Raw genomic sequence first — 12,439 nt, 5'->3', positions numbered from 1 at the left:
ACACTTGAAGTTTTTTAAGGAAACTCATTTGGCTGAAATGATCCCAGCAGCGCCGCTTGAGGGGTGGGAAAAGTGTGGGCGGCCTTCTGCGCTGTCCCGCGCGGGCGGGGACATGTTGCGCATATTAAAAATTCATGCGGAGCTCATCTTTGAAGTGAACCCACTCCCAGCCCTGTCTGGCTCCCTACGCTGTACACATTGGCAACTGCCACATCCTGGCAGAACGTATTTCCTTCAATGCAACATAGAGTTCAGTTCACTTTTCCGCACACCGGTGGCAAATGGTATTTTCGCCACACAGTTGGAAGGAAAAGTCGCCAGGCCACTGGTTGACTGGTGACATCCGTGTTAGTTCAAAATGCATTACAGCCAAGATACGACTATACGTCATGATGTCATCATTGTTCGGTAGTTTGCTAGCTCATTGAAGTTGGGCACATTTCTGGATCATGAGAGTGTTTGACTGAAGACAAACAGAATTAGAGATGGGTAACAGTGAATAATGGGGCTGTTTTTCATTGAGGCGTTCCCTGTGACATCAAATAGACAACAAGAGCATTATTCACATGTTACCCATGTATTTTGCTCATGTATGATTTTATGGTTTTTATGACCACCCCCCCCCCCAAAAAAAAAAAAAATATTATTTCTACTGCTGCACAGGGTAAGAGGAGTAACGTGGAGCCATCCACAATATGGATTGTCCTCCAGTCGCGGCTCGCAATTCTCGACGTGGGGGGGTCACGCGGAGGTTACCATAAGGGGGGGTTGGAGTTTAAAGTAAAACTTACCTGACCGGTCCTGCGCAGCCTCTGCTCCTGAACAGGAACAGGCATGCTCCCTCCCCTCCTGTAAGCCAATCACAACGCTGTAATGGCAGCGTTGTGATTAGTGCGGAGTCCCGGACAGCGCCTGTAGGGAGGCCATTTTCTCTATGTAGGCTGCATGCAGCCTACAAAGAGAAAATGTAGAGTGTGCATGACTGCTTTGGAAAGCAGTCAGGGTACTCAGAGTGGTGCAAGCCACTCCTCCCCGACCTGACCACCCGCCCACCCGCATACAGGCATACCCCTGCCTTCTGCTTTCTCGCAGTGCGAGAAGCAAAAAATAAAATGGAATTTTAAATACCATTGTGGGGCGGCGCTCCTCCGCCCTAATGGAGGAGCCGCCCCTGTTCGCCTCCCTGTCCCAAATGTAAAACATTTAACTAACATCAAGTCACCTAACCCACAAACCTCTGTGCTGCGCTATGCACTACCTCCAACTCCCCCAATTCCCCTGAGCCATACATAACAATATGGTATTCACAAATCGCCTGAAAGAAGAATGAACAAGCGTGTTTGCTAGTTGATGAAGCATATTGGTGTTTGTGTTACAGCAATGTTAGTGTGCTATATAAATCGGAAAGTAGGGCAAAGGATTTATTTGCTTGGATTAGTTCATTTACGATGAAAATTAAGATTATGCCTTAGTCAGTCATATCCAGTGCCTAAAGAACCAGCCCAGAATAGTGTGCACTAGTGAAAAGCTGTTATGTCAGTCAATGACGTGTGCAACTGGAGGCCTTGGCATTCTATCATTGTGTAGATGGGCCTGTTTTAAAGCGAATGGTGCACTTCACTTGCACACCACGTACAGTTTCCTCACACCTTATCCTCAGGCAGGGTCCTGATGCAAGTCTTATGTAGACCCTATGCTGTTGTGAGCACCACTGAGAGTGCATAGCATCCTTTGGGCCTGCTCTGTTTTGCACTGTATTGCAATGTGAAAAGACCTAATTAATTATGTACACCAGGCAGGACCCACTGCCTGGACCACACATCCCACATGCTGCCAGTGATGGCTTTGGACTGAATGCAAGAAATGCCCTTGCTAGTGATGGAGCGGGACATACATCTCTCAATCTCTTGGTAAAATCCTCAAGCAGCATCCCTCACTGGTTTCATGGACCTTTGCTTGTCGACTTGAATCGCTGAGAGGGAGCTAACATCTAAATACATTTCAGTTTCACTGAAACCAATGTGGCTGCACAATAACAACAGAGAGGATGGTATTCAACAATAAAGGTTTATTTTCTAAGTATTAGTCAAATCATAAATCAGCAAAATTGGAAATGGTTAACAAAATACATCAATACAGCCAAACTATTGAAATGCTCAAGTATTCTAAATTTTAGTCTTATGAAATGCAGAATGGTAACAACCAATATCTAAAGAAGGCAAAGTATCCATATTAGGTTGTGTTCCATAAAGAAACCCACCCTGTCAACATTAAGCATGGAAAGTGAGTTGGGGATTAGAAGAGAAGAAAGTGTCAGCATAATGCAAACCTCAGTAGAAGTTCAGAGGAAACGAAAGAGGGTCTGGCACGAAGCCTTCCACTCTGGGAAACCCAACAGAGAGTTCTGCTCTCGTCAGAGTCCGGATAAAGGTCTGTCCTAACCTTCGAACACTAATTAAAAGCGCAATCGGACGTTCCACGCTCCAACAGTCTAGAGCAAATCCTATGGCGGCATTTACTGGGAGTCGATAACCCCCCTAAGTTCCCATCCTCACACAATTAGGTACACATCTGCTTGTTCTTGAGAGTTACATCCTCCTAGGACCCCGAGTACAGGATGCTCGTTTCACCATCATCCCTCTGCGTCTGCTGCCAGCTTTCCTTTCTCAGGCCTTACTACCAGTCGAACGCAAAACAATAAACGTGTTCTCTAACTAACAAGGAACCTGATAACACACATGCAGAGGGGAGAGAAACAGGATAATGGCAAACTTTACGGCCTAACGTCAAGGTAAGTTAACTCGAGAATCAAAATGGAAGCACATTATAGTATTGCTAATCCTTACCACTCAGACAATTATTAGTAAATGTAAATATTTTCAGTAAATGTAATTACACTGATTATTATTCAGTTCTGTACAACTACATGTGATTGCTTCACATGCTCAAAAGAGATGGCCTGCTCAGTGCTTAATTTGAGCTGGTGCTTTCCGGTGCTCAGCACCGGCACTTAATTGGTTTCCGGTGCTCGGTACTGGCACCTAATTGTCAACACCATACTTAGAACAGTCTACCACATGGTGGCACTGCTCATCTAATTTAGAGATGAGCAGAACAATGGTTGTTTAGGAATACAATCTACATTAAAATTGCTAATACCTGCCTCCCCAGCTATTCCTTTAGCTTTGGGGACCTGGAATAATCGGAACTGTCGCAGTTACATGCGAGAGAGATAGTTAGTAGTTGTTTTGGCTGCGATGACAAGGGCGATGGGTGGTGCAAGCTGCAGTGGCCTTCTGGTCAGAGCCCTGGCACTTAATATTTTACAAATTAAGCACTGGGCCTGCTCAATTTTATTCAGGTGAAACACTCGAGTTAATGAACTTAAACACACTGATTATATATAGGTTACATGTAGATGCCCATAAATGATGTACAGAAAGTGGAGACTAATTTACGCTGCTCCACTAACAAATACCTCTCATGAGGTGCCGTGAGAAACGACACATTCTGATACTACCTACTTCTATGCTTCACGCATTCTCAATGGCAAAGAGCTGTAACAGTTGGTCATCTGAAGGACTGTGCAACTAACTGATTATTTAAGTATGGTTTCGCAGAGTTCCTGATTGTGGCCTACCCTTAGTCTGCGGATTTTCTGACTTCTCCTATAAGCTTGCTTAGTTTTCCCTCATGAGTGGTAGATTTCGCCTGTAACTCATGAGGAGTTTGTTTGCCTGTGCACACTTTGCTTAGCTTTTTCTTGTGAGTAACTCATCACAAATTACAGGTACAAATTGCTGGTGAAGGTGCGGTTTTTCACGTGTAAATCCACATGCAGAGAAATATAAGTTCTTTTCATGGTTTTAATGGTTTTGGCTTCAATTATGACTACTTTTGCAATTAATTTGATGCCATGATATCCTGCAGAACACACAAGTTGCAGTGGGAATATCTATAACAATAAAAGTAACAGTCATTATACTCTGTTTGAGGCGTATGGAATATTGTTATGTTAATAAACTTTTACAAAGTGCCCACAGAAAGTAAAGTGGTTCATGGCATTAGAAGAAGGGGCATCAAAGAGAAATCTCAGTGAACTGCTTAGCCGCAAGATGTTTTCTAAACGTAAGTATGTCAGGAATAGATCTCAGGTACACAGGCATACTTTCTGAGGTGATGGTCCTACGAGCAGCTGTGTCTCTTAATTCAAGAACAGCTAAAAGGCCCTGGCCTGGAGCTCGAAGGAGATTTACAGGGAGATATGCTTTATACATTGCTTCTGAGACTGTGAACATTTACAAAGAGAGATTCATATATATTAAACATAGGGCTTTGAAAGAGATCCTGTCATGAATGGGAAGCCTGTGTAGGAGCTTTCTGAGACAAGGATTGAAATGAGTAACATTTTGGAGTGCCAGTAATGGCTCTTGAAGTAGAATGTGATGCTATATGTAGCTGGGACAACAGGGCTTTTGTTTTGCTATACCAGCAGATAATGTGTTGCTAGAGTTGAATCAGGACCCGCCCATGAATATATGACGTTACAACGCAAACAATTACAACGCATGCCTTTACAACGCAGTTTTTACATCGCAACTACCATTACAATGCATGATTTTACAACGCATGCCACCACAACACTTTTTTGGTAACTACCATTACAATGCATACCATTATAACGCATACCATTACAGCACATAATACTTTTGGGGAAGCAGCTGGGAAAGTGTTGGATAGTGTAGGGGTAAAAAGTACTATTCCCACTCCAGTGAGTGCAACTGTAGGGTAAGTGTTGGATAGTGTAGGGGTAAAAATTACTATTCCCACTCCATTGAGTGCAACAGTAGTGTAGGGGTAAAAATACTATTCCCCATGTACCCCAAAACCCAAACCCACACTAAAACTAAAAAATCCCCATTACTTACCTTATAATGCATTGTAATGGCATGCGTTTTAATGACATGTGTTGTAATGGCATGCGATGTAAAGGCAGCTGCGTTGTAACAGCTGCTTTGTAAAGGTAGTGCGTTGTAATGACTGCGTTGTAATGGTTGTTTCCCCCTCCCATGGTCCAGACAGCAACATGTCTGCCATCCTAAGAAGGATGAGGCATTATATTGAACGCTGTTAGAGATGCAGAAATAGGAAGATGCTAAGAAAGACCCAGTTTCAGTGAATTGTCAACAGGGACATCTTAAGGATTTAGGGGGTCCTGGGCCAAACATATTTGGTGCCCCCTGTTATGAACAGCTTTGAATTAATGATCCAGTTTCATCTCGTTCAGGCCTTCTTTGGCCAGCTCACTGACAGTGCCACAGGCATACTCGTCCAAAATCTAAATATTGTAACACAGCAGCAGCTCAGTAATAATACTGCAAATAATCTCTGTCACACCCTCCCATTTCTCGTATGTGAGGTCCTACTTTGAACTAAAAGAAACTTTTTTTATGAGTGTTGTGTGAAACATAAACACAACGTTTCTCTGCAAAATGCCTGTAATAGACTCTCACACGTCATCCACCTTAAAAAGAAATTAAAGGGAAACAGTATTTAAAAGAATCTGTTTAAGAATTATTGAAGGTCAGCAGGGCGAGGCTCTCTGCAGAACAGAATTGACTCTATCCAAGGGCCCCATAAAAGTCTGGGGCCCTGGGCCAGAGCCCACTTTGGCCATGCCTTAAAACGTCTCAAGTCTGCTCCCCGAATCAACTGAACACCTTCTGAAGGAGGCACATTGGATGTTCCACTGCAGCCATACTTGCCCATTTACCAGCAATTTCTTAAAGGGACCGCAGTCTGAAAAAACGTAGGAGTGGCAAGGCTTAATGGACTGACAAGATACAAATTAAGGAGAGTTCTCGTTTCCTGGACAAGGACAATATTTCCATAGAATATAAAGACGTTCCTGCACTGGCTTTCAAACCTGAGTTGATTCCTCTATTTCATTTTAGGGAAAATAATGTTGATCTTGGGCTTGTCACATATTTTTGCTGCTATATTTGTGCAATTGTATATCAAGCGATTTGGATGTGTCTGGGGGCGGCTTTTGACAGTACAAAAATATCACTATTCACCTGCAAACTAGAGTGAGAGATGAAGGTCATTGCCACACTATTATGTTGCACTATCACCCCTATTTGCACAAGCAGGATGTAGGCAAAAGCCAGGTTGCTACGTTAATATTGTCTATGTTACCTGAGATATGTTGGAAGGACACATTTGCATATTTTAGAGGATGAAAATATGTTGGAGCATTACTCTGAGGCTTTCCAAAAAATATAAAATTTGTATTTATTTATTTATTTAGGCCACTTGTATCGCACACGAATCATCCCCAAGGAGATCTCTCAGCGCTGGAAAAAGAGGCTAGTGGTCAGCGAGGGGAAAGCATTAGAAGAGCCACGTTTTGAGCAGCTTTTTAAATTGGGCCAGATTCGGGCATTGGTGGATTTGTATTCCTCTGAAATACATATCAATGATCACTTAACATTATTAACAACTGTTATTATTATCATTATTAACATTATCACAAAAAATAATAACAATACGTATAATAAATAATAATAATAAGCATTTCTAAAGCACACACATTTGGAGCTGTAACTGATGAGGCAACAGGAGGGACAAAAGTAGCGATTAACAGAATAGAAAGGTTTTCAGTGGCCATCTGAAGACAATATTTTTATTCGGTCTGTTAATCTCCAGAGGGAGATTATTCCAAAGTTTGGGGTCCAAATGGAAAAAGGAGTGGCCACCCAAATGGGCTCTTCTTAGTGAGGGCTTAATGGACAAAAAACAGTGCTCACTTGTTAGCCATCAAGCAGATGTGTATGATTATAATATGCAGTGTAGAGCTAATTTTTCAAGTCCATAAAATGCTTTGTGAGCTAGAAAAAGGGACTAGAACTTACAGAAATCTGATCAAAGATGGCAGTGCAATCCTTAAAATAATCTAGTTTGGATAGAATGTGAATGGACATGATGGTAGGATGTTTGACAGCGGAAAGAAATGGCAGAATCATAATTAAATTTGCAGGAGATAGAAGCAAAAAAAAGAAGATTCCTGCTCAAATAGCACAGCTCAACTTTATCCGTTGTGGCAACAACAGGCAGCGGGACCAACGACATGGACCAAAGCTTCACGTCCCAACATGCGTGATTGCGGCCTAGAAGAAGAAGTTTAGTCAGCAGCATTAAACTTTATATAATGTTGTCTCATTTAGTTTTGTACTCCTGCCAGACAGTCTTTAAATCTCCAGGCAGTTGTCATAGGCTTGATTGTCGTGTTTAAGTAAGTGGTGTCAGCATAAGGCAAAGACTAACTTCAAAGACCAAAATGAGTGCATATAGATGTATAGAAGCATTGGGCATAAAGATGAACCTTGAGGTGCTCCAAAATGATTGGGGGCTTTATACAGTAGAAACATCCAACAGGATCAGTGCTTTGAAGCCCATTAACTCCGAAATCTGACCCAATTTTACACATTATGGGAATTTGCAATTTGCACAAGTTTTCTTTAGGTGGGCACGCACAAATATAAATCCTCTGCAGGTGGCACCCATCTTTTAGATCAGAACTGGTCAAATTGTCCTTTGGAAAGGCAATGTCATCTAGTTTTGCTATCCAAAAGTGACTTATCAATCAGACAGTATTTGTTAGATTAGTGCACAAAATAAACTTATTTATGCATGTAACCAGATTTGCATGGCCACGTTTTCTGTATAGGATATAATGTTTGAAATGGTGCTCTCCGACAAATTATCCTATATCTAATAGGCAAAATATTGCTCCTGTTGGGCACCCTCATTGAGCGTAGCCCTTCCCTGAGTTACAGGAAGCACACAATCTGGTCTCATGCGCAGCATTCTGTAGCAAGGATTGTTTCTACAGGATATAATATCTGAAAGCTGTTTTAGATGCTGGCAAGCTCTGATGAACGTGACTGTTACGACGTGTGATAATTCCGCCTTTCATTATAATGCAGAGTTTCTCTGTGCTAAATCAGGCGAAGATGTAAGCGAATGCCCATGGGCGGAATTCATTCATTATGCATAGACATTATTCCAACAATTATTGGTAATACTTTTCATAACAGTTATTTTACATACATTACCATGTGTATTTGATACTGGTACTAAAGATACCTTTTATAAGCCCGGATACTTTCCTGAATAATAATCTTGGCCTCAGAGGGTTTGCTTGTTTTTCATAGTGGGAAAAAATGGCACGCGGGATGCTGTGCCGCACATCTGCCATCTTAAATATGAAAAGAGTTACAGTGTTTTTCCATATCAAGGACTCCCTATTTCAATATTTTGCTTTCATTGAATTCATATCAAACAATTTTATGTTAAAACAGGAGCAAATGGCCATGTGACCATTCTCGGGGGAAGTTGGAGCCTGGATCAGTAAGGAGCCATGAACAGCAAATGTTTCCATAGGATGTAGGTTATGATCATACTGTCAGTAGGGGGGGTAGGTGGGGGGCACTTTTTGTGACCCCTGAGTGATTATAATCCTGCAACCAATGAGGTGCACATTGCATGGCCTATATAAGTGAGGCATTTAAATGGAAAAATTAAAAAAACAAAACTACAAAAATGAAAATGACAACATGAAATAGGAAGATTTTTTCAGGGTGCATATTTCTCATTAGACAGTTCACAACATACATTGCATCACAATGCAAAGCGTATGCAGCACCAGCTGGCCACATAATTACGATACTTGGAATTTTGAAAATTGATGGCTCAGTTTTGGTTAATAACTGCCCATTGCATTATAATTCACTCAAGAGCATATGGATTCCAGTAAGTGCTGGTTAAAAAGAGAGTGCATGCCCCTTTGCAGCCCCCCGTAGCACTTATAAGCGTCATGCAATTAAGTTAAAATGTTGGTTTAGTCAATATTTTAATGATCCACCGTTGTCGCGCGGGGCGGGAGGGGAAGCGCTGCGATTGAATCTGCATTGATGAGCCGGTGAAAGCTTTCCCACTGAAGGTAGAGGTAAGATTAAATACCCATCTGAGAAGAACAGGTGGAAATGGCAGTCTCGTGCTTGGCTGAAATCTATGAGGTCACCAAGTATGAAAAGGCGAAGATAATGGGCAGTAGGGGAAGGTTGGAAAATGGCAGACCAAACTTCCGGGAAGCACCATTTATAAAAATCTTGTCAAGCTTCCATTAGGGATTGATTCACCAACTTCAGTCGAAAGTAAACTCGCTTTCTAGACCCAAACTCATTTATAGAAGAAGCAAATAAAGCCTGAATCCAGGATATGTCCTCTGTTAATGGCATCTAATGATTCCTTTTTCTCAGCTTATATTTATGTCCACAACAGGGACCACAGGTATATTTATGTTTCGGTCGGTATAGGTATGCTGGGAGGGATACTTCTGCGTTGGTTAAATCACTATACCCGTATCCTTCGATTCCGGTAAATCGCCTGAATTAAGGAAATACAGAAACAATATTAATGAAAATGTTTAGCATTGATTTAAGAAATATGCTTTTAGAGCTTAGGACTTGTTTAAATAATTATTGTTTCATTTAATTGGCTTCACCCACCAAGATTTTAGGCTTCTATAGTCGCTAGCCTCTTCCTAGTTATGATGTCATTGAACTTGTCATGATTGATGTAATAAGTGAGCTCATAAACAGTGCATGGCAGGGCACAAGTTACAATTTGCTCATTAACTATAACTAGTAACTTTCAGTGTTTTTTTAGTTAGAAATTGTATGTTCACCTGACATTTTCATCTAACTATAACATCACTTTTACCTTTGTTTTTCAGTGAATTTCTATGACTTTTTAATGTTAAGTCAGATATTACCCTACCTAATTATAGTGTCACTGTAACTTTGTTATTTTCAATGAACTTCTACGGGTTTCTTTAATGTAAAGAAGAAAATTGTTACCATCCCTAACTGTAACGCCACCTTAATCTTATATATATATATATATATATATATATATATTACCTACTGGCGATAGCCAGTAGGTAGTTATAGTTAGGACCACATTTCCATAGGAAAACCTCAACATTCTATTTTGAATAACTTTGGCGCCGGTCGACGAATCCTCGCGAATTTCTCAAAATAGGTGGGGCGCTACGCTCCGCTCCTACCCTGAAAGTCTCGGGGGGATTCGTCAAGCGGGGGCTGAGATAAAAGGGGGGTCCCAAAACGCGTTTTTCCCATGCATTTTTCCATAGGACCTTTAGAACGAGCTACAGCCCGAATGGCTGAACAGAATTACTCAAAATTTGGCAGAGAGGTAGTCCCTAGGTCAAGGAAGTGCCTTTTGTAGGTTTGGTGTAAATCTGTTCAGTAGATTCTGAGAAAATAGCCTTTAAATCAATATATATATCTGAGCCAGCTTACGGTACGCTTACCGTACGCTTACGGTAAGCGTACGGTGGCGTGCGCGAGCGCGATTCTGATTGGCTCTTAGATCTTAGTAAACATTCGAATCGGCCGAAACCAGGAAGCGGCGGCCGCCATTTTGTCTCTCGCACTGAGAGAGATTTTTAAAATCGGAAGCCCAAAAACATGTAAAGGGGCTGTTTTGACAACTCCCTCCCACATAGTCATGTTGAGGGAGTCCCCAAACATCCCCCAAGTGCAAAAACGGTTTTATTTTTTTTTCGGCAATTTCGCGGGGTACGCTTACCGTACGCTTACGGTAAGCGTACGGTAAAAAAATAAAAATAAAAAAAACACTATCCACACTTACCCCACCCCCTGTGCTTTTGGTGGCCGAAGGCCACCAAATGTGCTGGGCTTATTACAATGGAAAAAACACTATCCACACTTACCCCACCCCCTGTGCTTTTGGTGGCCGTAGGCCACCAAATGTACAGGGCTTATTATAAGGGAAAAAAACTTAGCATTTAAAAAACCGTACTAATTCACTGAAAAAACCATAGGTTTCACACACGTTATAGTTAGGAATTAGCATTTAAAAAACCTTGCAAATTCACTGAAAAAACCATAGGTTTCACACATGTTATAGTTAGTGGAAATTTTACTGATAAAAAACCAATGAAATTGCCCCGTTATAGTTAGCGCAGGCAACTATAACTCACGCGACCGCAATCCTCTGCTGATGACATATGTGTCTTTATGAAAAAAAAATATTTGTAATATATGTATAGCTAAAAATGTATGGAAGAAGACATGGGCAAATAAGTGTCTAAATACAGTATTAGCATCAGCAGAGGATTGTGGTCGCGACAGTTATAGTTGCCTGCGCTAACTATAACGGGGCAATTTCATTGGTTTTTTATCAGTAAAATTTCCACTAACTATAACATGTGTGAAACCTATGGTTTTTTCAGTGAATATATATATATATATATATATATATATATATATATATATATATATAAAGAAAGAGAGAGTGTGCCTTCTTAAAAACAAGAATAATACGCCCTGTTTGTCTACAGAATCTGGCTTCAGCGATTTTCTTCTGTTGTGTGTGCACAAGTAACAGGATGCTCCATCCCTGTTAACCAGCTGAGGCCGCCCTGTAGGGTTGGTGGCTCCTGACGATGGAGGTGTTTCGTTTGTGTGTGTGTATATATATATATATATATATATAGGAACACTCATGATCTCACCCTTAATTAAACCGATGCAATTACATATGTTGCAAACAATCTTACAGATGAGATTACATATTAATTTATCTTTATCAGTTAGACAGAGATAACTATGAATGTAGTATCATTTATTGGTTTGGTTATATGGTGTTGGTAAATGACATTTCGATTTTAGCTGCTATATTGTAGGGTCATTCGATTTTGGTCTGAGTTTTTGATTTGCATGGATATTGTGCGAGCTAAAGATTGAGTTCCTAACCATATCTGATACACTTCAGGTTTGATTCTATTTTAATTTGTACACATTACTGCACTTTCACTGTAGTTTTTTAGAGACATTTCTGAAATTGCTTTTTATATATTTTTAGCTATTATAACCAAAGCTAACCTTAACTTCACTTTCACATTTTTTCGGGTAAATGTTTTTTTTTAAATATCATACACAACATCCAAGTGCTTCCTTCAGCCAGCCCTAACGGCACCGTATTAGAGATATGTATTCTCACTCATAAAATTGTTTATGTATTTTGTAATTGCATCAGTCCCGACAGGACTGTAGTCACAAGGATTGTATTTGATGTTCAAGTTTTGCTTTCAGATGGCTTTGCGAGTTATGGTGTAAGGAGCGAACTATTTCTGCTGAATTCCAGTGTTTTTAAAGATTTGATTGGTAATCATAATTGTACTTTTACCATGTATCTTTCAGTGAATTTCAGGGGTATTTAAACATATCTTAGGGTATTATAACCAAACCTAAACATACCTATGTGTTTTTCAGTGGTTTTCTGGATTGTTTTGATGATATAGTACTTCCAACTTACAATATGCGGC

The sequence above is a fragment of the Triturus cristatus genome, chromosome 12, assembly GCF_964204655.1.
Source record: "Triturus cristatus chromosome 12, aTriCri1.1, whole genome shotgun sequence".
Taxonomy (NCBI): domain Eukaryota; kingdom Metazoa; phylum Chordata; class Amphibia; order Caudata; family Salamandridae; genus Triturus; species Triturus cristatus.
Note: the sequence above shows the minus strand (reverse complement) of the source record.